Below are 27,253 nucleotides of genomic sequence, written 5' to 3'. Positions count from 1 at the left end.
TTCTACTCAATTAAATAGATTTTTTAAACAGGTCCCTGCAGGGTGGGCTGGTAGGAACATTGGAATTTTGCGCAATTTTATTTTTACACCCCAACAGCACGAGATTTCACTTCGTTAAAGTATTGAAAGGGGACGGACAGACACATTAATCTATTGCAGGCTGGTACACTCAGTTTACAACTTCGTTCCTACCAGTATAAATGTTTTCTCCTACAACATCAGAATGCAGCGGCACATTAAATACGCACTACAATGACAATAGTTTAAAGCGATTTTAAGCATGTTTTATTTTCAAAATAGAAATATCGTTTTTTTTGGGGGGGGGGCAGAGCTTTGTGACGTCATATTTGAGGGGGGTCAGACTTTTTGTGATGCCGTGTGACGAAGGGGGGAGGGGGGGGGTCAAAAATCGTCCAAAATCGCGTGACGTCATTTACGGACGGCCCCAAACATAAAGACAGTCATACACACAGCTAGACAGACTCACGTACACACAGAACTGGCAAACACACACACACACATGCCCAAATGCAGCCGGGTAAGTGCGCCCGGTGTGACTGTGTGCATGTATACGCATCCACACAGCCACATTCGCAGGCATAGAGAGCGAGAGACAGGCAGTTGCACGAAGATGCGCGGTCAAACACTGAAAAGCAGTCACACAACCCGCATGTCCCTTGCAATAGAGACAGAGAGAGAGAGAGGGTGGATGGGGGAGGTCGGGACTACAAGTCTCCTGTGCCGTCTCTGAGAAGGCTCGGTAAATAGCTTCGGAGTGTGGAGTCTAACCGGGACTTGACAGCTGCTCCTCGGGCACGCTGTCCTCGCCTGCCTGCGGGCACCGGCTGCCTCGGAGGAGCGTGGGGCGTGAGAGGGTCTCGTCGCGCGTGGGGATAATCCTGACGCTGGGACATTGAAACGCTCGATGGCACCCGTTTTTTAATTATTATTATTACACGCTTTTATTTAACTCACTGTCTGTTATAATAATTGGGGGGTTCCCCTTTTTTTTCTGGCAACAAAACTGAAAGCTTTTTACAAGGAATCATGTGTGCATTAACCAAGAGGTCGCCTGCGTCCTCTGGTCTAGCACCAATTGGGTCGAGGCTCAAAAGAAAGCCGTCCCTGGTGTGGACCAATCAGTTTCAAGGACAATGCATTTATTATCATGGTGTGTTTTTTGTTTGCATTTTGACCACAATTATTGTGGTTAATGCACACATGATGCCTTGTAAAATGTTTAAATTTTGTTGCCAGAAAAAAAAGGGGAAAAACCCCTATTATTATATTTTGGTACTGGCAAAGGAGGTCTAATGATGTTGTTGTGGTAGTTGTATCCTCAAATCTTGTAACTCAATTTTAACCCACTCCCCAATGTGGTATCGACTGCAAACTTGGTATATCTTCTTTGGTTCTTTCGGTAAAGTCACGTAGAATGAGAATAAAATAATAAATTGATAAAATAAAATAACACAATAAAATTATCACGACGTTTCGGCCACAACACAACACAAGTGGCCGAAACGTCGTGAGAATTTTATTGTGTTATTTTATTTTATCAATTTATTATTTTATTCTCATTCTACGTGACTTTACCGAAAGAACCAAAGAAGATGAATCCTTGCAGTCACGAAAGCTTTAAATCGAAACTTGGTATACTTATGTCATACTGATGACAATACTATATTCTATCATAAAAACATTTTTTAACATTGTTTTTTAGATGTTATGTTTCGGCTTGGGTATAATTGTCCACAGCCAACTAACTAACGTTGGCTGTAATTGCCCACGGTCCCCTTACGTTATGTCCCACGCTTTTATTTTTAGTCAGTTACAACAAGTCTATTAAACATATATAATGCAAAGTACTTGAACAGAACAAAAAATATATTTTTTACTTTTTAGTACATTTCATAAAAGCGTGTTTAAAAAAAAGTTTTTTTTAAATATATATTTTGTTTTTGACCGGGATGGTGGCGAGGGTGCCGGAGGTGGTGGCGTTGCCCGAGAAGCGATCGCTTCTTGCCCCCCACCCCCCACCCCCGTTTTGCATTTCACGTCGAAACTTGTTCACGACCTCGAGTGATCCGATCTCCTTACTCATTCGTAGTAACAAACACAAAAACAACTCCACCCAGGGAGAAAAATAACGCGCACGCATGGATTCTGTAACGCTTTCCCGGAGTGCCGTTTTGTGCCGGGGATGATATTTGGTCGGCGACAGGGACGGCACGCAGGTAGCAGGCACCTCCAGAAGCCACGATGGGGACGACGGCATCGATAGTGGCTCTGGGATCAACGTGGTTGCTTTGCTAGAGGGCGACTCTCAAACAGCAACATAACGAAAGATTTGTTCATATTGGATCATGTTTATGAGAGTTACAGTCACCCCCCCCCCCCCCCCCGTTACAGACGGACAGATCTAATGCATTCACTCTTATTAGCCTGCACTAAAGTTATTAAACGTTAACAACGAAGCACATTTTTCAACAACCCTGATGAATAATATCACTCCTGTCCTTAACTCAGTCAGTCGCCTCCCTATCACTCCTCTGTCTCTACGACCGTGGTTGGCCACTGTTCCCGAGAATGTCATTTCTTGATTCCTCCACCACCCATGTTGAGATGATAATGTCTACCAGACATTACCATCTCACCCCCAGTGCTTCCAGCCACTCGCACTGGAGGTTAGCGAGACACTTTCCATTTCCGATTCTTACTTAGCACGGCTGCACTTTGGAATTCTCTCCCCGTTGTCTCTCGTTTCTCACAACCTGTCTCCGTTCAAGAAACATGAATTCTTATCTATTTATGCCTTCAGCAGTGCCGCTCATTGCTGGCTGATTCTAATGTTGGGCCTGTGCTGCGGGCCCAGCAACTGTGATTTACACATCAGTAAAAAAAAGTAGCACCGCTGGGTTGGCTAACGACGACGATGATGATGATGAGTGGCCGGAAGTGTAAATGTCACGTTCATGGTGAGGAAGTCTCTTTCAGAGGTGAGCCCAATGTGGCTTCGGTGTCACTTCCTGAATGTTCCCCTGCCAGTAGCTGGAAGTCACACTCCACGCAGCACTTTATACGCGTGGGTATGGGTAACATTGCATCCTGGCGGCGCGGGGCGATATGCGGGGATAGTTTATCCGTTATTAACCTGCACGCGTGCAAGGTCAGGCTGAGCGTTTGGCGACGTTGTGTGGCGGTACAGGAAGTGGGTAACCGATTTATCTGCATTGCATCCTGAGTACAATTTTGAGGGTGTATTCGTGTTGTCAGCATGGTTGAGTGTTTTTGTAAATCTCCTCCCAACTGTGAAACTTTCCTAAAGAAATGGGCCAAACATCCAAATGTAAGACCTTTACTTGGGTCTCCTGAGACTCAATAACACGAGTAACGCTTTTTCCCGAAGTCAACGACAGCGGTTCTGCGGTGAAGGCCAGGGCCCTGGAGAGGGAATGTGGAATTTCCACCACTGGCTCTGGGCGGCCAGTGGAGATGGGCACTGCTCGTTGCTCGCTGAAGCAGCGAGAGAGAGCGTCGTGTTTGTCTCCATGGTCAATGGGCCCCCGGGCCCTGCATTGTGACCTACGACCCCTGAGTGCTGCCCTGGCTGCCCCGGCTGTCCTTGAATGCTCGTCGTCGTCGTTGTTGTGGTTGTTGTTGTGGTGGTGGTTGTTGTGGTTGTTGATATTGTTTTTGTTGTGGTTGTTACTGTGGTTATTTTGGTTGTTGCTGTGGTGGTGATTGTGGTTATTGTTGTCGTGGTGGTTGTTGTGGTTCTTATTGTAGTTTTAGTGGTTGTTGTTAAGGTGGTTTTTGTTCTGGTTCTTATTGTGGTTGTTGTGGTGGTTGTTGTAGTGGTGGTTGTTGTGGTTGTTATTGTGGTTATTGTGGTGGTTGTATTTATTTATATTGAACTCCTTTCACACTGTACGTCGCTAATCGGAGTTGCGGGGATTGTGTCGTACACCTCCCTCCACCCGACACAGCCAATTAGTAAGCATTTGTCAAGTGAAGAGAGTGCCAAGTTGTTACTCCTGTATTTCAGCACAGCGGTGTGTTCGAGAGAAAACCCGCACGATGTATAATTGTCCGTGCCGGGTGGAGGTGGGTGTACGACACATTTACATTTACGCGATCTAACACCCCTCCCCCCCCATCATGAATCATATCGGTCGCGAAGTCCAACCTACGTGTTCAGTGGATGGAGACCCTTTCAAGTTGCTATTCACCAAACCGTTCGCCAGAAGGAGACATAGTACATGCCTCGTCTCGGCAGGGGGCAGTCTCTCACTTGGACAGAGGCACATCCGTGCCCATCACCTTCTGCTGCCTTCTTCTACCTGTGGTTTTGGCTTTTTAGTGAAGTCTCTGTGGCTGTGTGGGTGGGTCTATGGATGATGGATCATTAATTTTACCACCATAGTACAATTACTCAATCCGATGTGGATTTATTATATCGATGTCTAAATGCCACCGCATCTCCGGATGCCGTGCAGACACTGTGAGCATGTTTATTTGAAGATGGAGACAGCCAGTCGTACGCAGATGAAAAAAAAATTGAATGTATTAAGCCTGGACTTGAACAGCGATAGTGAGTCATCGGCACTCAGGGAAGGGTGTTCCAGGCTGTGGAGGCATGAAGAGTGCGTGGAGGGGAGTAGAGTGAGATGAGAGGGGATAGGTGGGAGAGTTCGTGGAGGGGAGTAGAGTGAGATGAGAGGTAGGGGAGTGCGTGGAGGGGAGCAGTGAGAATTGAGAGGAGAGGTAGGAGAGTGCGTGGAGGGGAGTAGAGTGAGATGAGAGGGGAGAGGTAGGAGAGTGCGTGGAGTGGAGTAGAGTGAGATGAGAGGGGAGAGGTAGGAGTGCGTGGAGGGGAGCAGAGTGAGATGAGAAGGAGAGATAGGCAGGGGAATGGCCATGGTGCATCTTGAAAAGGGTGAGTGGGATCTTGAAATTGATCTGGGACTGGACTTGGACCGAGTGAAGGCATTGGAGTATCCTGGTGACTTGGTCTTATTTACGGATGTTGATGAGGGATTCTAGCATTGGCATTTATCCAGTTGTAATTAGATATCTAATGTGGGCTCTTTGGCAATCGATCTTTCACGTGGGTTAGTCCGATATAACTTATCTACACATAATGTGTTTTGGATGCTATTGTGCCTTTTTGATCTGTTAATTCCAATTAAGAGGTGTACATGTATCTTTACTGATGATGGGTAGTCAACTGAAATATCCAGTGTTTATTTGGCTGTCAGAGATAATTTGTGAAAAATAAGTTTTCTGAAATTGCCAGGCGTTTTTGGGATTGGACACTGAACCAGGTTTCACTCACGAGGGCTCAAGCGCCGTGAGCTCATTGTCCCAGCCAGGGATTAATGTCTCAATAAATATTTTGCAGGGCCCCCTAACCTCCAACCCCCTGTAGCTTGCCTCCTCCCCGTCAACAGCGGCGGGGCAAGGGTAAGGGTAGTGAAATATTTTCCATAGCTCAGCCCCGGACAGCTCCGGCAGAAATAAAATAGACAGATTTCTTTTTAATTATTCAAACTCTGGCAGGAGCATTTTGTACAACTTACACCTTGACAGATATCTCCATTCGGAAGAACATTTGCAGTAATTCTCGATGAGATAAAATAAAAGTAGATTGAGGTCACTTCATCAGAATGGGAGAGAGGACAAGCATTTGAGTTTGACAATTTTGCTGACATCGAAAAAAGACACTCTCCTGAAATTATTTACATGGCCTCAAAGGAGCGATTGGTATTAGCAAAAACTCTATGGCTTCAAACCAATATCCACTGCGATATGACAACTGTCAGTTTTGTCAAAATCTAACCATAAGTAACGCAAATTAAGAATTAACTTTTGGCCAGAGTCAGACTTAATGATTCAGTCATTGACGACCCAAACATAGCGAAGAACAAGACGTGGTCATTATCATTCCTCCGAGCCACCCGGCCATCTCGAACCTGCGCTTAAAGACAATTAAAATCTATAATCTAACGGAGGCACAAGGGAACCGTTTTTAATTTAGGAGGTGTAAGTAGCCATGGGAGCTCACGTCCAGTCGCCGAGGAGACCCATAAAGGAAATTAAATTAGGGGGCACGGCATATGGCGGCGCCTGTAATCCAGCACTGCGGAGGAGTGGGGGTCGGTGGACCGCACAAACTCCCTTCCCGTGGCTGTCGCCGTGTCTCATTCCGGCTTGGAAGGAGAAGACAGTGCAGTAAAAAAAAGTGGGCTACACCCGTTCCATCTTCATGGGATAGAGTGTTGCTCCCTCGCATGCGTCGGTTTTTCTCCTGGGATGCTCCTGTTTCTTGCCACGTGTAAACACGATTAATTGGCCGATAATATCTTCATATGTAGAGGACTGCAGAGTTTCGGCAATTGCTCACTCACCGCGTGGCTGCTGCTGCCTTCCCTATCTTCTGTGTATGTATGTTGAACTTCTTTTGCACCATACGTAGCCAAGCGTGCTAATTTGTGGTACCTTCTCCTGACGCCTCTGAGTCGTCCTCCATCTGTCTCTCTGTACGAGAGCGAGCGGATACTGGGCGGTCGCTGCGGCGGCGCGTTACAAGTTGGCATCATTATCGTTATCTGATTTTTTTGTATTCTTCAAGAAATCTCCCAGCGCATGGAGCAAAATCATTGTCGTGGACTGCACCGGCACCGGCACCGTGACCCCACAGTGCCGGGGGCACAACCCAACAAAAGCACACCGGGAAACGCGAGCGGGGGGGTTTCGGTTGTGCCGGTCAGCGAGCGGAGTGGGGGCGGGGGGGGGGGAATGTGCGCGGTAACGGGCGTTTGGCAAATAGCACGATGAATCAAAGGGGTAAACGGGTCTTCAGAGACGCACCACGGCGTTTTGCCCTCCGGGGTTTGATCTACAACGTCACGTAAAGCAACGTGCACGCGCGCAATGCACACAACAGACTGTGCCGAGACACAAATAACCATACGTGCGCGTGCAGACTTCCGTACAGGCATGAAGACAAATATTTTCCCAATTAGTCCGCAACAGATTGTCAGCATTTACAAAGAACCCCCAGTTTAGACTCGTAGACTGTTAGAGGCAAGCGCCCGTTATGCGAGCGCATGTTAAAAGGCCAGCGTGGCAACAGGAATTGGTGGTTGTGGCAAGGCCCACTCACGCCTTCGCCACCTTAGTCTCCAGGATATGCTCAAACAGCCATAAAAAAACAAAACTTAAACAGGAGAAATCTTTGTCGTGACATAATAAGTTGGGGTGCCACGGTGGCGAGATGTTAACTACCTCGCTTGGTATACAGGAGGTCATGGGTCCAATCACGACCCTGATGCCTGTAGATTTGGATTTTGCGTGTCTCTCTCCCCGTGTTCGGGTGGATTTTTCTCTGGGTGCTCTGCTTTTTTCCTCTACATTTAGAATGAACGTGCGTTTCGAGTATTTAGCTGCTATACATTTCTACATGATAAGCTACTTGGTTGAGTTATAATTTGTGGCCAGGTCGCTTCTGAAAAATATCTCTATAGTTCTGCGGGCCTTAGCTGGTAAAATAAAAAAAAATAGTTTAGTTTTAGTCTCTTTTTTTCAAGATACATTTTTTTGTCTCCGAAAATAACGCCGTCCCGTTCGATTTAGCTTCGCTGAAATCACCCTGAACGTGCTCAATCTAGTCGGTTCTCCAAAGCTCAGTAGATTTTGATCCCGGCTAATACTTGGATGGCTGATCGCCTGGGTTTGCATAGGTGCTGGATGTTATGAGTGCTGTGCAAGGCATGGCCAGGAGATGTCAGCGTCGAGTGTCACCCTTCCCCTCTCAGGAAACGCCTTGTGGGTTTTCTCCGGGCAGTTTCCTCCCACGGGAAGCTAAACCGCTCATTAAAGGTCCCGATCTTGATGCCCAAACAGCCAAATGTAGCAGGAGCTTCCTGAAAAAAAAGGCCTATGAAGAGCTCAGTGAGACTTTACTGGGTAAAATCATTGCAATGGTTTGCACACTGGACCTGCAATCCAGAGGTCGCTGTATTTATCTCCTGGCGTGGCAGCTGAAACAATGGGCAAGGTTTTATTTTAATTTCTTGCGTCCCCGCCTCCACCCCACCCCTTCCTGCACCTCTGTCGACCCGGCAGTGTAAATGGGCGCGCCACAGCCAGTCTGTCGGCAGGTCCGGGTGTGGTGGGGTCAAGTGTGAGTACTCCCATCTCTTGCAAGGAGTCTGAGCAGGGTGACCACCACGGTGGAAGAGTAGACCTAGACACCCTCCACAGAAGCTCCCTTTTTGCTCCCTCTTACTGGAGGCCACTTCCGCCAGCAGCAGCAGCACGAGCGAGCGATTGGGGTGCTGCGCCTTTGCCGTTAACAATTATTACAGTTGTTGTAATATCTTGCCCGGGGAGGGGTTAAGGGAGCGTGCGTCCAAGACGTGAGACACTCATTCCCTCCCCTCTCTCCCCCTCCTCCGCTCGCACGGCTCCTTCTCAGCTGCGCTGGATCTCATCTCTTCTTCGCCTCAGCTGGGGAATAAGAAACACATTTGCGGAGATGTGTAATTCTCCATAACCGCATGGCAGTTAGGCGTTACATTATACGCGCCGCATATCGCTGTGTATGCGAGTGCGTACGTGGGATGCGGTGGCTTAGACGGCATCAAACTGTGCTGCAGTCCCAACAACCTTGGCCTTCTGCTTATGAACAACACCGTGTGTTACCAGAACTCACGCTACTGCGAGGTCGTCATCTTCTCCATTAGCGCGGTTGGCCACGTACGGTGCTAAATAAGTTCAACATACGTACGTTCATCAGCAGCAGCAGCCATGATCAATCCACTGCTGCATGAAGGCTTTCATAAGCCGCCACCATCTCCCATGATCTTGCAAAGAAACAAATTAAGATGGATTCGAGAACGTAAGCAACTTAGAGACATCAACATTGACTATCCAGAAGTGTAAGCGAGGCTTGGGGGGAGGAGACGTCATCGCGAGCAGGGTTGAAGGCCTGTGATGAGAGACCAATGACAGAGTGGCAGCTAAAGGAGGGATCACACACGAGAGGAATTCCCCCTGCGGAGGTGGAGGGATGCATTCGGCCCACGTGCAAATCCTTGGTGTGGGGGGTTTGTTTAGCATCGCAGAACCTCGAGAGAAGACAACGGCTTGGGAGAGGAGCCTTAGTCTGGCAGTGGATAGATCATGGCTGGTGATGACCGAGGGGAATACGAAACCAATGTCGGTACCACTGTGGTGCAGTGAATCATGGACAGGAGTAGGGGCCAAGGTTTGTGGGAGTCCAGCACAGTACTCGTGCAGGGCGTTGATCGTGGCTGACGACGACGATGAAGCGTCGCGTCGCGTGAGCCCAAAGCCGGAGGGGCCCCCGGATCAGCGGGGCCGCGTGCGAGCGGATGACAGAAACTCCGCAAGGATTTCCTGTCGGACGCTAATTGCCAGAAGTGTAATTAGTGAGAAGAGGGCACGGGGGGGGGGGGTTGGTGGGGGGAAGCCGGCACGGCGAAGATTCCTCGAGCTCCGTTTTGAGCCGCCGGCAGTCGGCCCGGCCAGCTTAGAGGAGCGAAATTAGCCAGCGTCAATAATTCAGCAGCACCTCTACCGCGCTCCCAACTTCCATGGTAATGACCAATAATAATTCTGCTGACAGTTCACTATAATAAATTGGGTTGGAGGACGCTTTAACGATTCGCGAAAAGGTGTTGGTTTATTATGGGATGTATTTTATTTTAGCCGCTTTAGAGTTTAAGACTCTTGGTGCGTATGTGTGGCCGCGTGGGCAACGCGTGTGCGCGGGCGTGTGTGTCGGTACGCGAGTCAGCCTTAAATGAGTGCCTGGTGCAGTGTGTGAAGATCAGCGTTGGGAAGTCAAAGGTGACTTGGGTGTGGTGCTGCCCCCCATCACCTTATTGTGCGACATGCCGGCCTCTGTTAGGCACTTGCCTGTATGTATGCACGTTGAACTTCTTTCGCACCGTTCGTAACCAACCGTGCTAATCGGAGCGAGTGGCGGCATGGTTGTTCTTTCACTGCGCTACGAACCCGGCGACCTTGGTTCGATTTAGAGCCGCGGCTAACGTCAGCGGCGAGTGGTATCTGAACCGGTCCTGGGCCCTCCTCTAGGTCGATTCAACCATAAGTGAGTATCTGTTACGGCCCGTAAATATCGACACTGTGGACAAAAGGCAGCCGGGCGTGGTGCCTGCACCACCGCACCTCCGCGTGCGGTGCCGGCCTTCCGTGGGCGCCCGCTAACGGAGGGGAACCTTCGCCGTTAACCGGTGCAGCCTACGTGGTGGGACTCTTTATTATGCATTTATTTATTTATTGTACGCCGTCGGACGTCACGACGAAAATCCGACCCCGTAAAGTGAAACAGCGCGGAAAAGGCTCGGCCGTAAAGGGGCTGCGCTTTTTGTCCGTGAGAGCGCCGTGTCCGGGAGGCCCCCAGCATGACGGACGCTCCGGAGAAATAAAAAAAAAACTCCTCCTTCCCGGGATGTAGTAAATGTAACAAACTGCGGGGTAGCGTTGGGGGGGGGGGGGGGGGAAGAATAAAAATTGTGCAGCGAAATGTGGGGCAGGTTTATTCCGAGTTATGTGCGAGCAACCTACGTCGGGGCTGCCACGAGCGTGCAGAATTGCCCATTCGGGATTTCTTTCTTCCCCCGGTTTCGACTCTTTAAAAAATAATGTTCACTTTTATGTGCGGAATATTTCACGCTTTTTGCACGCGCCGGTATGTTCCGCGGTAATATGCGATGGGAAGGGGGAAGGGGGGGGGGTGAAGGGGGTGGTATAACGGTTTGGCACGCTCTGCCAATTGATTGCCACCGACGGCTAACATCGGTGGCGAGAGTGATATCTGAAGCAGTGCCCCCTTCACCAGCCCAACACTGACCGGTGTGGTCAGTGGAGTTGCGATGCCTTCAAACACGCAGTGTCGAGCGACTATATTGACTGTTAAGAACGTAAAGGTATTGATGGTCGATGAGAATGGCATCCAAAGGATAGAACGAGCCTCAGTCTCCGCCGCTGCGGAGATGGAGCGACGGAAACGAGCTTAATGTGTAGGAGGTAAATGGATTACTGCATCGCAGGACTATGAGCGATGGGGGTGACTTAGGGAAGCCTCATGCAGCAGTGGATCGACCATGGCCGACGATGACGAACGCTTATACTTTTGATTTAAAGCTTTCGTGACTGCAGGGATTCATATTCTTGGTTCTTTCGGTAAAGTCACGGAGAAGGGAAACAATAAAATAATGTGAATATAAAACAAAACAATTCTCACGACGTTTCGACTGCAACACAAGCAATCATCATCAACACAAGCAATCATCATCAGGTGTGTAAGCAACACCTGATGATGATTGCTTGTGTTGCAGTCGAAACGTCGTGAGAATTTTATTGTTTTATATTTTTATTATTTTATTGTTTCCCTTCTACGTGGTGACTTTACCTAAGGAACCAAGAATACGAACGCTTATACGTCAAAAACGATCCGTGCCAGAACACACGTGCATGCGCGCTCTTATGGCTGTGGTTGCTAATATCCGCGCGATCAATTTGCATACGCGTTGTTATCAAAGGACGTTTGAGTTAAGCCTCACGTGAGCCAGTCGATGAGGCACGGGCTTAGCCCGAGACCATTCAGGTTCAATTTGTAGCCCTTTGCTAATTCCCAATTAAATGTGTGCCGCAAGCGATGAAAGCAGGAAGGCAACCCCCCACCACACTCCCCCCCCCCCCACTCTCCACCCCCCACGCACACACACACACACAGGACTCACTGTGATGTATTTGGGGGGGGGGTGTTTTTTGCCGCCTCTTTCACGCTGGATTTAGCGCTTCCACGATGGGCGAGGCGCCCACACTCGACCCCACCGTCACAAACGAGGCACAAACCGTGTCGGCGTCGGCCCGTCGTGGACCAGGGTCCCCGTGACCACGTCGTGGACCAGGGTCCCCGTAACTATGTGTTGGACCAGGGTCCCCGTGACTGCGTGTTGGACCAGGGTCCCCGTGACCGCGTCTTGGACCAGGGTCCCCGTGACCGCGTGTTTGACCAGGGTCCCCGTGACCGCGTGTTGGACCAGGGTCCCCGTGACCGCGTCTTGGACCAGGGTCCCCGTGACCGCGTGTTTGACCAGGGTCACCGTGACCGCGTGTTGGACCAGGGTCCCCGTGACCGCGTGTTTGACCAGGGTCACCGTGACCGCGTGTTGGACCAGGGTCCCCGTGACCGCGTCGTGGACCAGGGTCCCCGTGACCGCGTGTTTGACCAGGGTCACCGTGACCGCGTGTTGGACCAGGGTCCCCGTGACCGCGTGTTTGACCAGGGTCACCGTGACCGCGTGTTGGACCAGGGTCCCCGTGACCGGATCGTGGACCAGGGTCCCCGTGACCGGATCGTGGACCAGGGTCCCCGTGACCGCGTGTTGGACCAGGGTCCCCGTGACCGCGTCTTGGACCAGGGTCCCCGTGACCGCGTCTTGGACCAGGGTCCCCGTGACCACGTGTTGGACCAGGGTCCCTGTGACAGCGTCGTGTACCAGGGTCCCCGTGACCGCGTGTTGGACCAGGGTCCCCGTGACCGGATCGTGGACCAGGGTCCCCGTGACCGGATCGTGGACCAGGGTCCCCGTGACCGCGTGTTGGACCAGGGTCCCCGTGACCGCGTCTTGGACCAGGGTCCCCGTGACCGCGTCTTGGACCAGGGTCCCCGTGACCACGTGTTGGACCAGGGTCCCTGTGACAGCGTCGTGTACCAGGGTCCCCGTGACCGTGTCATCGACCAGGGTCGCCGTGACCGCGTCGTGGACCAGGGTCCCCGTGACCGCGTGTTGGACCAGGGTCCCCGTGACCGCGTCTTGGACCAGGGTCCCCGTGACCGCGTCTTGGACCAGGGTCCCCGTGACCGCGTCATGGACCAGGGTCCCCGTGACCGCGTGTTGGACCAGGGTCCCCGTGACCGCGTCTTGGACCAGGGTCCCCGTGACCACGTCTTGGACCAGGGTCCCCGTGACCGCGGATCATACCTGACGGTGGCCACCCACGTACAACGGGCAAACGGAGCCGTGCTCGTCTCAGTCATCTGCCCTAAACGAGTTGTGGCGATTCCACATTCCTATGGCAGGGCCGCTGGCTAGCCACAGGACGAGCAGCGTCGACGCCTCGCGAAGCGGTGCTCATTTTTATTGACGCGGGAGGGATGATGGGCTGTTGTCGGGTCGCTGCTGGGGCCATAGATTGTGTTTGGTCTCCTCTGTGATGAATGAAGACTGGTCGGCAACACTAAATAAACACGGTGTGTTATTTGTTTGTATTTAATTAGAATCTTAGCATGGTCGAAATTGTAACAATTTACCCTACCACATATATGTGTGGCGGTGAATACTGCAACCTGTTTAAAGCTTTCGTGACTGCAGGGATTAATATTCTTGGTTCTTTCGGTAAAGTCACGTAGAACGGAAAAAAAAATAAAATAAAAATTCTCACGACGTTTCAATTGCAATCATCAGGTATGAAAACCACAGCAAGATGATGATTGCTTGTGTTGCAATCGAAACGTCGTGAGAATTGTATTTGTTTCATTTTTATTATTTTATTACTTCCCTTCTACGCGACTTTACCGAAAGAACCAACAACATACTGCAACCTGTGTTTGATTCCTGGTGGCAAGTCGCATCTGAACCAGTGCTGGGCTCTCACTCACCCGCACTGACCAGCATGGCTTTATATTATCATCATTGTTAGTATACTGTACTATATATGCATGCATGTTTGCAAGGAATTAATTTACTCTTGAGAAATGTGAAAGTTCTTCACAATAGTTGTTTATATATAGTTCATATATATTTTTTATTTATTTTACCAGGTAAGGCTCGCTGAGCTATATACAGTGAGGGAAAAAAGTATTTGATCCCCTGCTGATTTTGTACGTTTGCCCACTGACAAAGAAATTATCAGTCTATAACTTTAATGGTAGGTTTATTTGAACAGTGAGAGGCAGAATAACAACAAAAAAATCCAGAAAAACGCATGTCAAATTTTTTATAAATTGATTTGCATTTTAATGAGGGAAATAAGTATTTGACCCCCTCTCAATCAGGTAACGAGCTGAGATTAGGAGCACACTCTTAAAGGGAGTGCTCCTAATCTGAGCTTGTTACCTGTATGAAAGACACCTGTCCACAGAAGCAATCAATTAATCAGATTCCAAACTCTCCACCATGGCCAAGACCAAAGAGCTCTCCAAGGATGTCAGGGACAAGATTGTAGACCTACACAAGGCTGGAATGGGCTACAAGACCATTGCCAAGCAGCTTGGTGAGAAGGTGACAACAGTTGGTGCGATTATTCGCAAATGGAAGAAACACAAAATAACTGTCAATATCCCTCGGCCTGGGGCTCCATGCAACATCTCACCTTGTGGAGTTGCAATGATCATGAAAACGGTGAGGAATCAGCCCAGAACTACACGGTAGGATATTGTCAATGATCTCAAGGCAGCTGGGACCATAGTCACCAAGAAAACAATTGGTAACACTACGCCGTGAAGGACTGAAATCCTGCAGCGCCCGCAAGGTCCCCCTGCTCAAGAAAGGAAATATACATGCCCGTCTGAAGTTTGCCAATGAACATCTGAATGATTCAGAGGACAACTGGGTGAAAGTGTTGTGGTCAGATGAGACCAAAATGGAGCTCTTTGGCATCAACTCAACTCGCCGTGTTTGGAGGAGGAGGAATGCTGCCTATGACCCCAAGAACACTATCCCCACCGTCAAACATGGAGGTGGAAACATTATGCTTTGGGGGTGTTTTTCTGCTAAGGGGACAGGACAACTTCACCGCATCAAAGGGACGATGGACGGGGCCATGTACAGTCAAATCTTGGGTGAGAACCTCCTTCCCTCAGCCAGAGCATTGAAAATGGGTCGTGGATGGGTATTCCAGCATGACAATGACCCAATACACACGTTCAAGGCTACAAAGGAGTGGCTCAAGAAGAAGCACATTAAGGTCCTGGAGTGGCCTAGCCAGTCTCCAGATCTTAATCCCATAGAAAATCCGTGGAGGGAGTTGAAGGTTCGAGTTGCCAAACGTCAGCCTCGAAACCTTAATGACTTGGAGAAGATCTGCAAAGAGGAGTGGGACAAAATCCCTCCTGAGATGTGTGCAAACCTGGTGGCCAACTACAAGAAACGTCTGACCTCTGTGATTGCCAACAAAGGTTTTGCCACCAAGTACTAAGTCATGTTTTGCAGAAGGGTCAAATACTTATTTCCTTCATTAAAATGCAAATCAATATATAACATTTTTGACATGCGTTTTTCTGGATTTTTTGTTGTTGTTATTCTGTCTCTCACTGGTAAAATAAACCTACCATTAAAATTATAGACTGATCATTTCTTTGTCAGTAGACAAACGTACAAAATCAGCAGGGGATCAAATACTTTTTTCCCTCACTGTAGCTATTTTTCACATGCGAGCTAGCCACAAATGATAGCTCAACGAAGTGGTGGCTTATCACGTGGAAATGTACAGCAGCCAAATACTCTAAACGCACATTGATTCTAAATGTGGAGGGAAAAAAACCGGAGGGCCCCGAGAAAAATCCACACGACCACGTGGCAGAGAGACACCCAAACTCCAAATATACAACAGGCATCAGGGTCGGGATCAAATCCCACAACCTCCTGTTTATCAGGCGAGCTAGTTAACATCTTGTCACTGTGGCGCCCCAAATGTGTATATAATGGGATGTAGTGGCTCCAGAATCTCAACACGGTACCCATGAAGTTCAGACCATTTGCGGAGGAGAGGGGTTATCGGTGGAGAGGGATACGGACGAGTGATTCAGAGGGTTGACAACGCTGAGCTCCTGGGTTTTTAATTCAGGTTACAGCCGCCCATGGTTAAATTGAGCGCGAGTTTGTGGCCTCAACCTGGTCACCAATTTTCTGCCTCTCCTCCCCATCCCCATCCACCCAAATACACAGAATTTTATGCTGCACTAAGTTTAACACGTGGGCTGTCGCGACACATTTATAAATAACGCGATATAACCCAAAAACCTTTATTATGAATGTTGCACTAAATTTGGATAAATTTCAGCTCCGATAATTAAAACATCACACGGACTTCAACGCGACGATCTATGTTAAAGGATAAAGAAAACCACTTGAAATATTTTTTTCAGACGCCCTATTAAATAAAGTTTAAACAAAAATCTTCTCCGTCAGATTTTCCAACGGATTCCTTCATCTCTGGACGCCGACGCCAAGACCACACGAATTGGTGAACAAAAAATATTGTTCATAAGATGAAAAAAATAACCCCCCCCCCTTCTCATCCCCAACGGGTGGCTCTAAACAAACTCTGTGTTGGAAACCCGGCGACTTTTATCGTCGTCGTCGGTCGGGCGCTGGAGTGGGGGCAGCCGCGGGCTGCCCTCCCGCCTCCCCTCCTCGGAGCCACCACCGAGTGGCGCGTGGATGCGTTCGTCAGCGCAGCCGGTCGTCGGATGTGGTTCGGAGCCACGGGGACCGCGCAGGCTCGTTCGCGACGCCACCTGCTCAGCACGCTTCCTTGACCCCAACACCCCCTCCTCCCGCCCGTGTTCGTTCCGTGTCCCGTACGAGCGGCTCCAAACCAAACTCTTTCCCAGCCTCCGCCGTCCATCGGCGAGCTAAAATTACGAGGTCTTCCCAGCAGACGCGCTATTCCCGTCCTACTGTAGATCGCTGCCAGATTAATAGAATGTGTAAAGTCGCAAATAGCGTTGCGCTGGCCGGCCAGGGGCTGCCGGTGAGCGGGTGGGCGAGCAGGGCTGCGTGCGTGGGTGGATGAAGTGTGCGAGCGCGTGTTGGATGCGAGTGCTGGGATTGAGTTTTGGGTGGGTTCGGAGTTGGTAGAGTGCGAATCGCCTCAAAGGGCACCTTGGCCTGGCGCAAACGCCGCGATAATGTGGGCAGAATGCGAGTTGGTGAGTGGATGGCTGAGTTGGTGAGTGGGTGGGTGAGTTGGTGAGTGGGTGGATGATTTGGTGGGTGGCTGGGTGAGTTGGTGGGTGGGTGAATTGGTGAGTGGGTGGTTGGGTTGGTATGGGGTGGGTGAGTGCATTGATGAGTGGGTGGTTGAGTTGGTGAGTGGGTGGTTGAGTTGGTGAGTGGGTGGGTGAGTTGGTGGGTGGGTGAATTAGTGGGTGGTTGCGTTGGTGAGTGGGTGGTTGAGTTGGTGAGTGGCTGGGTGAGTTGGTGGGTGGTTGAATTGGTGAGTGGCTGGGTGAGTTGGTGGGTGGGTGAATTGGTGAGTGGGTGGTTGAGTTGGTGAGTGTGTGGTTGAGTTGCTGAGTAGCTGGGTGAGTTGGTGAATGGGTGGGTGAGTTGGTGGGTGGGTGAATTGGTGAGTGGGTGATTGCGTTGGTGAGTGGGTGGTTGAGTTGGTGAGTGGCTGGGTGAGTTGGTGGGTGGTTGAATTGGTGAGTGGCTGGGTGAGTTGGTGGGTGGGTGAATTGGTGAGTGGGTAGTTGAGTTGATGAGTGGGTTGTTGAGTTGCTGAGTGGCTGGGTGAGTTGGTGGGGGGTGGGTGAGTTGGTGGGTGGTTGAGTTGGTGAGTGGGTGGTTGAGTTGGTGAATAAGTGGGCGGGTGAGTTGCTGAGTGGGTGGGTGAGTTGGTGAGTGGGTGGGTGAGTTGGTGAGTGGGTGGTTGAGTTGGTGGGTGGTTGAGTTGGTGAATGAGTGGGTGGGTGAGTTGCTGAGTGGGTGGGTGAGTTGGTGAGTGGGTGGGTGATTTGGTGAGTGGGTGGGTGAGTTGGTGAGTGGGTGGGTGAGTTGGTGAGTGGGTGGTTGAGTTGGTGGGTGGTTGAGTTGGTGAATGAGTTGGTGGGTGAGTTGCTGAGTGGGTGGGTGAGTTGGTGAGTGGGTGGTTGAGTTGGTGGGTGGTTGAGTTGGTGAATGAGTTGGTGGGTGAGTTGCTGAGTGGGTGGGTGAGTTGGTGAGTGGGTGGGTGATTTGGTGAGTGGGTGGGTGAGTTGGTGAGTGAGTCGGTGAGTGGGTTGGTGAGTGGGTGAGTTGGTGAGTGGGTGGGTGAGTTGCTGAGTGGGTAGGTGAGTTGATGAGTGGGTGGGTGATTTGGTGATTGGGTGGGTGAGTTGGTGAGTGGGTGAATTGGTGAGTGGGTGGGTGAATTGGTGAGTGGGTGGGTGAGTTGGTGAGTGGGTGGGTGATTTGGTGAGTGGGTGGGTGAGTTGGTGAGTGGGTGGGTGATTTGGTGAGTGGGTGGGTGAGTTGGTGAGTGGGTGGGTGAGTTGGTGAGTGGGTGAGTTGGTGAGTGGGTGGGTGAGGTTGTGAGTGGGTGGGTGAGTGGGTGGGTGAGTTGGTGAGTGGGTGGGTGAGTTGGTGAGTGAGTGAGTTGGTGAGTGGGTGGGTGAGTTGGTGAGTGGGTGGTTGAGTGGGTGGGTGAGTTGGTGAGTGGGTGGGTGAGTTGGTGAGTGAGTGAGTTGGTGAGTGGGTGGGTGAGTTGGTGAGAGTGCGCGGCCTAGTCGGGAAACCGAATGCGATCGAGGCCATTTGTAGACGCGAGTGTTGCATTGCAGACCTGGGATCAATTATAATTAAAATTGTGTAGTGGCTGCTGGGCTGTGTGTAGTGGCTGGGCTGCGTGTTGTGGCTGGGCTGTGTGTAGTGGCTGCTGGACTGTGTGTAGTGGGTGGGCTGTGTGTTGTGGCTGGGCTGTGTGTAGTTGCTGGGCTGTGTGTAGTTGCTGGGCTGTGTGTAGTGGGTGGGCTGTGTGTAGTGGGTGGGCTGTGTGTTGTGGCTGGGCTGTGTGTAGTGGCTGGGCTGTGTGTAGTGGCTGGGCTGTGTGTTGTGGCTAGGCTGTGTGTAGTGGCTGGGCTGTGTGTAGTGGCTGGGCTATGTGTTGTGGCTAGGCTGTGTGTAGTGGCTGGGCTGTGTGTAGTGGCTGGGCTGTGTGTAGTGGCTGGGCTGTGTGTAGTTGCTGGGCTGTGTGTAGTTGCTGGGCTGTGTGTAGTTGCTGGGCTGTGTGTAGTGACTGGGTTGTGTGTTGTGGCTGGGCTGTGTGTAGTGGCTGGGCTGTGTTGTGGCTGGGCTGTGTGTAGTGGCTGGGCTGTGTGTAGTTGCTGGGCTGTGTGTAGTGGCTGGGCTGTGTGTAGTTACAGTAATATCAGCTGACGTGGGGGGGGGGGGCATGTTTCGGCTACTCGGGGGTGTATCGTGGCGCGAGAGGCGATGTGGCCGAGCCGGGGTGCTGGAGGGATGGAATGATAAAATGAGAGGACCACACACGTGGAGTCAGCTGGCACGGCAGGATTGTGGTGGTGGGGGTGGTGGTGGGTGAGACGGGTGGGGGGGGGGGCGTTGAGAGCGGGGTAGGTACGGGGGGGGGGGTGTAGAACGTTGGCTATGCCCGCGCGCGTTTGCGCCGTGGTGTCACGAGTGGCACGGCGGGTGGGTGGGGGGGTCCCACTTGGCGGGGTCGATAGAAAATGAGAGGAATGCCTGGCTGGCACGCCAGCGCCTGACGGTGCCGATGCGGTTTGCAGCCGGCGCTGGCTTTAAGTGTGCATGACGTTGCCTTCGCTTGGCCGAGGCCTCTTTGGCAGAGAGAGGCGCTACAGGAATGAGTCATCACCGCCATTGTCGCGGTTGTCATCGGGCCCAAAATCCCCGCCGCGGCACCAGCCGGTCGCCACAATCGCCGCCTCCGTCGTTGGCGCAGTCATTGGTGGGATCGACGCCATCGTTCCCATCTCGACAACCGTGGGCAGCTCCAGCCACACTGCCAGCATCGACATCGTCATCATGGCAACAACCGTTGCAATCACTCCCGACAACATTCACCCAGCACCGTGATCGCCAGCACCATAATCCCAACGACCACCCGCCACCGTTAATGATCATAAATCAGCCATGATCAATCCACTGCTGGATGAAAGCCTCCCCCCGATCTGTTGAAAATCTCTCACGGTCCTGGCCAATATCTCAGTCGCCAACGGGAGCTGCAATTCCTTTCTATATAATCGTCTATTTAACGATTAGTAACTGCCGATTTGCACTTGCGTGATATTGAACTCATGTCACGAACAACACAAATTGTTACCGATATTATTGAGAAAAAAAATATTGCAGGTACGTTGCAAATAATTAAACATCATACTTAAAAATTTTAATAAAGCATTCGCGATTTCAATAATTGTGGGACGGAATGGTCTTCTAAATTAGATCGGTTGAGACGTTCGATAAGCTCAAGGGAACGGAAAGTTCTGAGTATGATCGGAGCGAGTGGATTGTGCGGGCGCGAGCCGGAGGCCACTCTGATGGAAGCGGGGAGCACGGAATCGCATTAACTTCTTTTTTAAAATGAGTAATGCATTTCCAAGATAGTCGCAGACACATTTGTCAAATTGCCATTGTTCAAATTGAACTAAACATATCTTTTAATCGCGAGCACTTTCATGTTCCCGGCACGAAATGCATTTTCTTAAAGTACATTGTAAAACGTGTTTAATTAAATAAAAAAAAACATGTTCAGCTGGTAATCATTGCCTTAACTTTTATCTTTGGGAGGTGGGGGGCGGGGGTGCGGCGGGGGAAATTAATAATAAAGATGTAGTTTGGCACACGATATTTTTCATGTATCGCTAAGCGGTTAGCACACTTACGCATACAAAGTGCTTTCCACAAATGAACCACAACACCTAGCTCATCTCGTCCAGGAGCATCTAGCACCATCACGCGAAGTCACTCCAGGTGGTCATCCTCGCAGCAGCAGCAGCAGCGGCTGTTGGCTCGCCATCGAACACAGACGGTGGTCAACGCATCACCGCGCGCTTCCAGATGCACTTCTGCGGCCGTCTGGAACGCTCTCTCTTCAGATATTAGGTAGCCGCTGGAGCTTTACACTTTTAAATATACATCGGTTTCATTTACGGGCAAACATCCCATCCTCAAAAGGAGTCCGAAGATTCGGTGATGATGATTTAATTAATTTTATTATTCATAATATGTGCAAACATGTAACGAATGTGTGTGGTTTTGAAACCAGTATAAACATATATCTACACGAGCTTTTTTGCCCGTCCAAGGACGGGTGTATGTTGCAGTAAATCTGAAATATTCAAGAGAAAAATTGTTCAGCTCATGATTATTAATGAGGGGTGCGGCATGTGGAGTGACGTCACCCCTCATGGTTATTGTGGAGGGGTGCGGCATGTGGAGTGACGTCACCCGCTCATGATTATTAATCAGGGGAGGGGTGCAGGCATGTGGACTGCGCGACCTTCTGGTGCGTTCGTGTAAATTTCCACGCGAGCATGAATATTAATGAAGGGGGGGGGGGGCTCTTTTGCAGTGACGTCACGCACGGATGGAGCAGTGTGCTGCGTAGATGATTTTTTTTACTGTCACTGTAAAGAAACGTCATATTTGAAGCGACTTTGCGTAATAAATTGTTTAATTCAGCTCGACCTTCCTCTGCGTTAGTGTAAAAATCCACCTACTCATGAATATTAATGAGGGGGGGGTGGGCCTCATGTGGAGTGACGTCACGCGGGGGGCCTCATGTGGAGTGACGTCACGCGGGGGGGGGGCCTCATGTGGAGTGACACATTCTTGGCTTATTATAGGTAATTTGGATTCACTAATTTACTTTTTGAAAAGTGCTGATAGTTCCTAGAGTTTGACAAAAGTGTGAATACAAAAATCGTTCAGCCGTGTAAAGTTTAATGAGTGCAAGTGTACTGTTATATCTGCCCTCATTATGGCTGTCCCTCAATGTCATTCCAAGCGTACATCTCTGCATGCCTCTTTGCGCATTTTTCAGTTTTTGCCAGATATTCTGCTGCCCATGAACACGAGCGATGAAGACTCTTGAGAACGTATTCCTTAATTGCTTCATGCAAACTGCCAAGATAAGTAAGGGGGGCTTGAGGAGGACGCCACGGTGGGTAGGAGATGTTAACTACCTCGCTGGTATGCAGGAGGTCGTGAGTTCAATCTCAACCCTGACACCTGTGGATTTGAGCATGTCTCTCTCCCCGTGGTCGCGTGGATTTTTTTTCGGGTCCTCTGGTTTTTTCCCTCCACATTTAGAATCAACGTCACGCGTTTAAGAGTGTTTGGCTGCTGTACATTTCCACGTAATGCGCCGCTTCGTTGACCTATCATTTGTCAAAGCCAGGTCGCTTCTGAGAAAGAGCTGTGTAGCTCAGATTTCAGTTTATAGTTTAGTTTAGGACGGGTTGCTCGAAGGGACGACGGTCAAGAATGATCACAAAGCGGCAGCCAAGGAATGCAACGCGTCCAAGGGTCAACGCCCATCGTGGAAATGGAGCGATGAAATCGGTTCACGTGCAGGCGCTGGTTAGCCTATCGCACCGCAGGATGTAAATGATCCTGGCGAGCTGAAATTTGGCGAGCGAAATTCACGTCGCGGAACCCGGAAAGGTTTGCGGGCGGCTTGTGGAGGGCCTTCATCCGGCGGCGGATTGACCTTGGCTGATATCGTTGATGCTGGCGAGATTTAGGCAGAATTCCGCTGACGGGAGCGAGTCTCCCTCGTCCGAGGATGCTGGGACAAAAAAAATAATTTTTTTGCAATCCGCAAATTTCAGTTGAAATGTCGTTTATCACTTTCCTTTTTTTATTTTATTTTAAAAGGAGCCGCATCGATGTGTTAATTTAATCCATCTCTTATCCTGGCAGCGCAATCTCAACACCGCTTCATTTTAAAAAGAATAACCCCAAAGCGTCGGGGGTTTAAACAAAAAAAAAGCTAAAAATCGAGCCGAGGTTGTTTGCGCTTGCGCTACCTCCTCTCGGCACGTTGGCGGCGGCCGTGAAGCCGATTTATTTTATTTGTCGTTGTCGGAGAGGGGTTTTTTCTTCTTTCATGCTCATTATTTAAACACAGCGGTCGAGGACCTGCGAGCGAAACGTGGGGCCTGAAAGGAGTAATTGAATTTGATATGGGCAGCTTAAATTTAGATGCGATTACACTCGCAGGCTTTGTAGTTTGACAGCTTTATACGTGCGGCGTGGCGTGTGCTCACGCGTCCGTGTGTGGGGAGCGGTGGCGTGGCAGTTAGCGCGCTGCGCTATATACCCGGCGACCCGAGTTCGATTCCCGCGCACGGCCAACACCAGTTACGATTAGCTGAACCAGACTCGGCCTCGTATGAGTACCTGGTGCGATGTGTAAGCATCAGCACTGGGGAGACAAAGGCAGCCGGGCGTGGTGCTGGCCACCCACCTCCTCTTGTGCCTTCACCGGTGCTCGCTGACAGCACTTGCCCCAACAGCTTGTATAATCTATACGGGAGTATCTTTTGTCTTTGTGCATATGTGTGTGGATGCGTGCGCACGTGTGTTTCCGCGTGTGGGAGGGCGCGCCCGTGCGTGCGTGCGCGCGCGCGTGTGTTTATAGGATTTTTCGGTCCGTTTGATTCATTCGCGCGGTGTGACGAATTCGAAGCTTGAATGCGTTTCGTGAATTGAAATTGGGGCCTGGCAAAGGCCAGATTGCGGCGTGCGCGATGGATGGAGCCCGGTGGCAGCGGGCAGGGCATTTTTCGGCCACGCTGCACGCACCTCACCGCTCACAGGAAGGGTTGTTCCCTCACCCCGCCCTCCGCCTTCCATCCCTGCCTCCCTTCATCACCCGTGAGCAACACCTGCACGTGTCGGGGGGGGGGGGCGCAACGGATGCTGGGAGCTGGAAAAATAACGAGTTCGATGGGTGGCCTAGAGGTCACAGCCCTGAGCCATCGCGGCTGGGATCCTGCGTCGTTTGAAAGCGGGGTTCAGCTGCTCAACCGTGATTAAATTGGGTCATCAAGTGTAACAAGTTGATGGTCTCAGCCCATGAGTCTCAGCCTGGCACCGCTGAGATCCTGGCTCCTGGGTTTGAATCTGGGTCTCAGCTGGTTGGCGTGATGGGTACGGTTGCCACCTGTGAGGTCAAACAATCAGCACACATCATGGGAAGAAGAAGAAGTAAAAGGAGAAGGAAGAAGGACTTCATTTAAAAGCAGTGTCTTAAGTGATGCATTATAACGCAACAAAGAATTGCAGATTCCCAAGAGGACGATCCTGGGAAAATGAGGACAGGTGGCAACGCTCGTAGTGGGGGGGAGGGCAGTGCCATCGTCGCCACCCCTCGCCCCCCCCCCCCCTCTCGGCACTGTCTCCGGGGTCTGAACCGCGCGGGGAATTCCTCGGTTGCGTTGCGCGCGCGCCGCGAATAGTTCCGCAGCCCCGCGTGCGCGCAAATGACGAGCGGTGGCGGAATTTTTGGCCGCCGCCGCCGCCGCCGTCAGGGTTCGGCGCCTTGGCGAAAAGGTGACGCGTTGTTCAGACGTAACAAGTCGGCGAAACAGTCCTTTGGAAACCTCCCCCCCCCCACCCCCGCACCGCCGCCACCCCCCTCGGCTCGCGCGTTAACACCGTTACCCCCTTTTACCCTAACCCCGAAGGGTAACGACGCTGTCACCCGCCGGCGCTCCCGGCTGCAGCCCACGCAGGGCGCCGGTGGCAGCGCCGGTGGGAAAGCACCGCAGGAGCGGCGGGCGGCAGATGCGGCGGAGGGTTTTATTTAATTATTTATCACTCAAAATGGGCCGGTGTGCGACGCGGCGAATGTTACGCACGCAAGCGGGCGCGCGCGCGCGCTGATGTGGCGAGAGGTCCGGTGTAACTTGAACGCGGCCGTCGTTAGCGAGCGCGCCGGTGCCCTTTGCGGGCGGTCACGCATGGTGCCCCCCCTCCCCCGACCCCCAGGCTTGGGCGGGCGGTGCCCGCGCGTGATGCCCGCGAGAGCCGTGCCCCCCCCCCCCCGGCCGACGGACGGTTCCGCGCGTGGTTTGCCCGCATCTCGACATGGAGTGAAGGGGCCTCCCATCCGCACGCACCAGGATTTGCCACCAAAGCCAGTTGATATTTCTCAGTCAGCCACGGGGTCTATCGAAGCTGTTGCAGGGTGCCGCAGTCGAGTTGATCACAATGCCGGCAAGCAGATCTTGGCACAGATCGCATCCTGCCGCCACTCGAACACAGATGCCAATTTGCGGGCTTTCCGGGTCACACCCCGCCCCCCCCTCCCCCCCACCGACTTGTCGTCTCGACTCTCGCTCGCTCGTCATCTCGCCGTCCGTGTCTCTCCCTGCATGCTCATCTCACGCCCCACACTTCTCCGGCTGTTCGTGTTTGTCTCGTCACTTCCCACGTGTATCTGTTACATAAAAAAAAAACTAAAAATATTTATTAACCCAATTTCATCCCGGTTGTGCTATATCGGTGTCATCTCTTGGGGATGAAGGATCCGCTCGGAAATCTCGCAGAGATTGGCAACTTTTTGCGCGAAGCAATGGGCCCACAGTCGTGGTTATCGCAGAGATACTTCTGAGATTCCTTCAACGGCCGCTGGTGCACACTGTAAGACGCAGCACTGTGCCACCTGCCCCCCGTCACGGAGGGAAATGTTCGTCACAAAATTTAGACTTGCAACCGAATTGAGCGCGATGGTTTTTTTTTGGGCGCTGGAGAATCCAGAGTGACGTATGTATGTTGAACTTCTTTCGCGTCGTACGTAACCAACCGTGCTAATCGGAGGTGATCACAGGCTGGATTCGAACCCAGGCTCTCAGCGGTGCCAGGCTCAGCACTTTGAGCCACCTCGCCAACGCCTGTAGTTATTACGTGACTTTTTTTTTGCCAGGCTGTTTACGTGTGTGCCCCCCAAGAGTGCTCTGTGTATGGGAGGGTAGCGGCGGTGCAATCGTTTGCGAAACGCACTTTGAACTTCTGCAACCTGGGTTTGATTTCCGGCCAGGTGTAATGTCAGTGGCACGTGCAGGCCCGCTCCTGGGCCTTCCCTAAGTTCACTATCGCCACTGGGACGCGTTTAGTTTGTCCCCCTCCGCACCTCCGATTAGCAAAGTTGGCTACGTACGGTGCGAAAGAAGTGCAACGTGCATCCACACACCCCACTTTCCCTGGCTCCCCACCCCCGCCGTGTGGTCCAACAGCCTTGATAGGTGCTGTCTAACAGCACGTGCACCAATAAGCTGCGTAGGTTGTGGGGAGGAGGGGGAGGACCTTGGCGTGTGTACCGTAAGCAGCTCAGTCAGAATCTTTATTTATCCCAGAGAAATCCGACGAGCTATGGAGCTCTTTTTCACAGACATCCACAGATATCCAGCTAATGCCACTATCAGCAGAGACCATCTCCTCCCCCCTCCCTCGCTCCCATGCTTCTGTCTCCATTTCAACAATACAAAAAAAACTCTAATTTAACTTTGTTCTCACTAAGCATCCCTTGCAGAAATGGAATGGTTTTCTCTGCAATTGTAGCAAAAGGTTACCTCCAACCCGACCATTCACGGCACCTCCTGTGTCTCCATCCCTTTCACGCTCGCTCGCTCCATCCCTCCTCCCATGCCGCTGGCCTTCCCCGTCGCACCACGATGTCACGCTTCGCGCACTGATTCCAATTGCAGAGGGTCGCCGGTGCGATTCGGTCTCTCGGCTCGGCAGCTGCAACACCGGCACGGGTTTTTCGACGTCGATCGGAGCAGCTGCCACTGTGGGACGTCTGGCGAGAAGAAGCACACCACTCGTAACGCTGTCGATGGCGGTGGTTGTGGTGGCAATTATCGGAAACCGCTCGCTTGTGTACTCCTCGAGGCTCGGTGAACTCAACGTTTAACTTCACCAGCGGGTGTTCATGAACAACGAACGGAAGCAACAGAGGAGACACATAGCCATAATCAGCGACTCCATGGAAGAGCCGTAAGAGTGCAATAATCATCACAATAATTCCATGACCGCCAGCGCAGGTAATCATTATGCAAATTCCACCTTGATGGTTGTGCTGCCGGGGTGAGACATAAACTAGATTCCGAATCGCCTGAAGGGGCCAATCCTCATTAAACACATCCAATAAACGGCCTGGCTTGGGGGGGGCCTTGCGTTGACTGTCTACTCCGTCAGGAGCGCCGTGTGCCAAGCCAGCACCTTCGTGGGTCTAAGTTCGCTCACACGTTCCGCATCACCTTCATCATCAGCCATGATCAATCATTTGAAAAAGTGATTGATGATGACGATCGATTTTTCAAACAACGTTGTGCCCACCAGTGCTTCTTTTCATCGCTGTTCCGGGAATTATTTAGCCGCACGACAGGAGCGCCGTAATTCTATGAGCAGGTTTATAATTCTATGAGCAGGTT

At 51.3% G+C, this 27,253-nt stretch overlaps 1 protein-coding gene across 3 annotated transcripts in view; it reads left to right on the top strand.

Annotated features, from left to right (window-relative positions):
• The window catches only part of LOC116945621 (tetraspanin-4-like), a 212,436-nt gene that overhangs the window by 6,610 nt on the left and 178,573 nt on the right, over positions 1 to 27,253 (top strand). The window lies entirely within an intron of this gene.

Source organism: Petromyzon marinus, chromosome 24 (assembly GCF_048934315.1).
Source record: "Petromyzon marinus isolate PM22_M1 ecotype Great Lakes invasive population chromosome 24, UKy_Petmar_22M1.pri1.0, whole genome shotgun sequence".
Lineage (NCBI taxonomy): Eukaryota > Metazoa > Chordata > Hyperoartia > Petromyzontiformes > Petromyzontidae > Petromyzon > Petromyzon marinus.
Note: the sequence above shows the minus strand (reverse complement) of the source record. Positions and strands in the feature narration are given on the sequence as shown.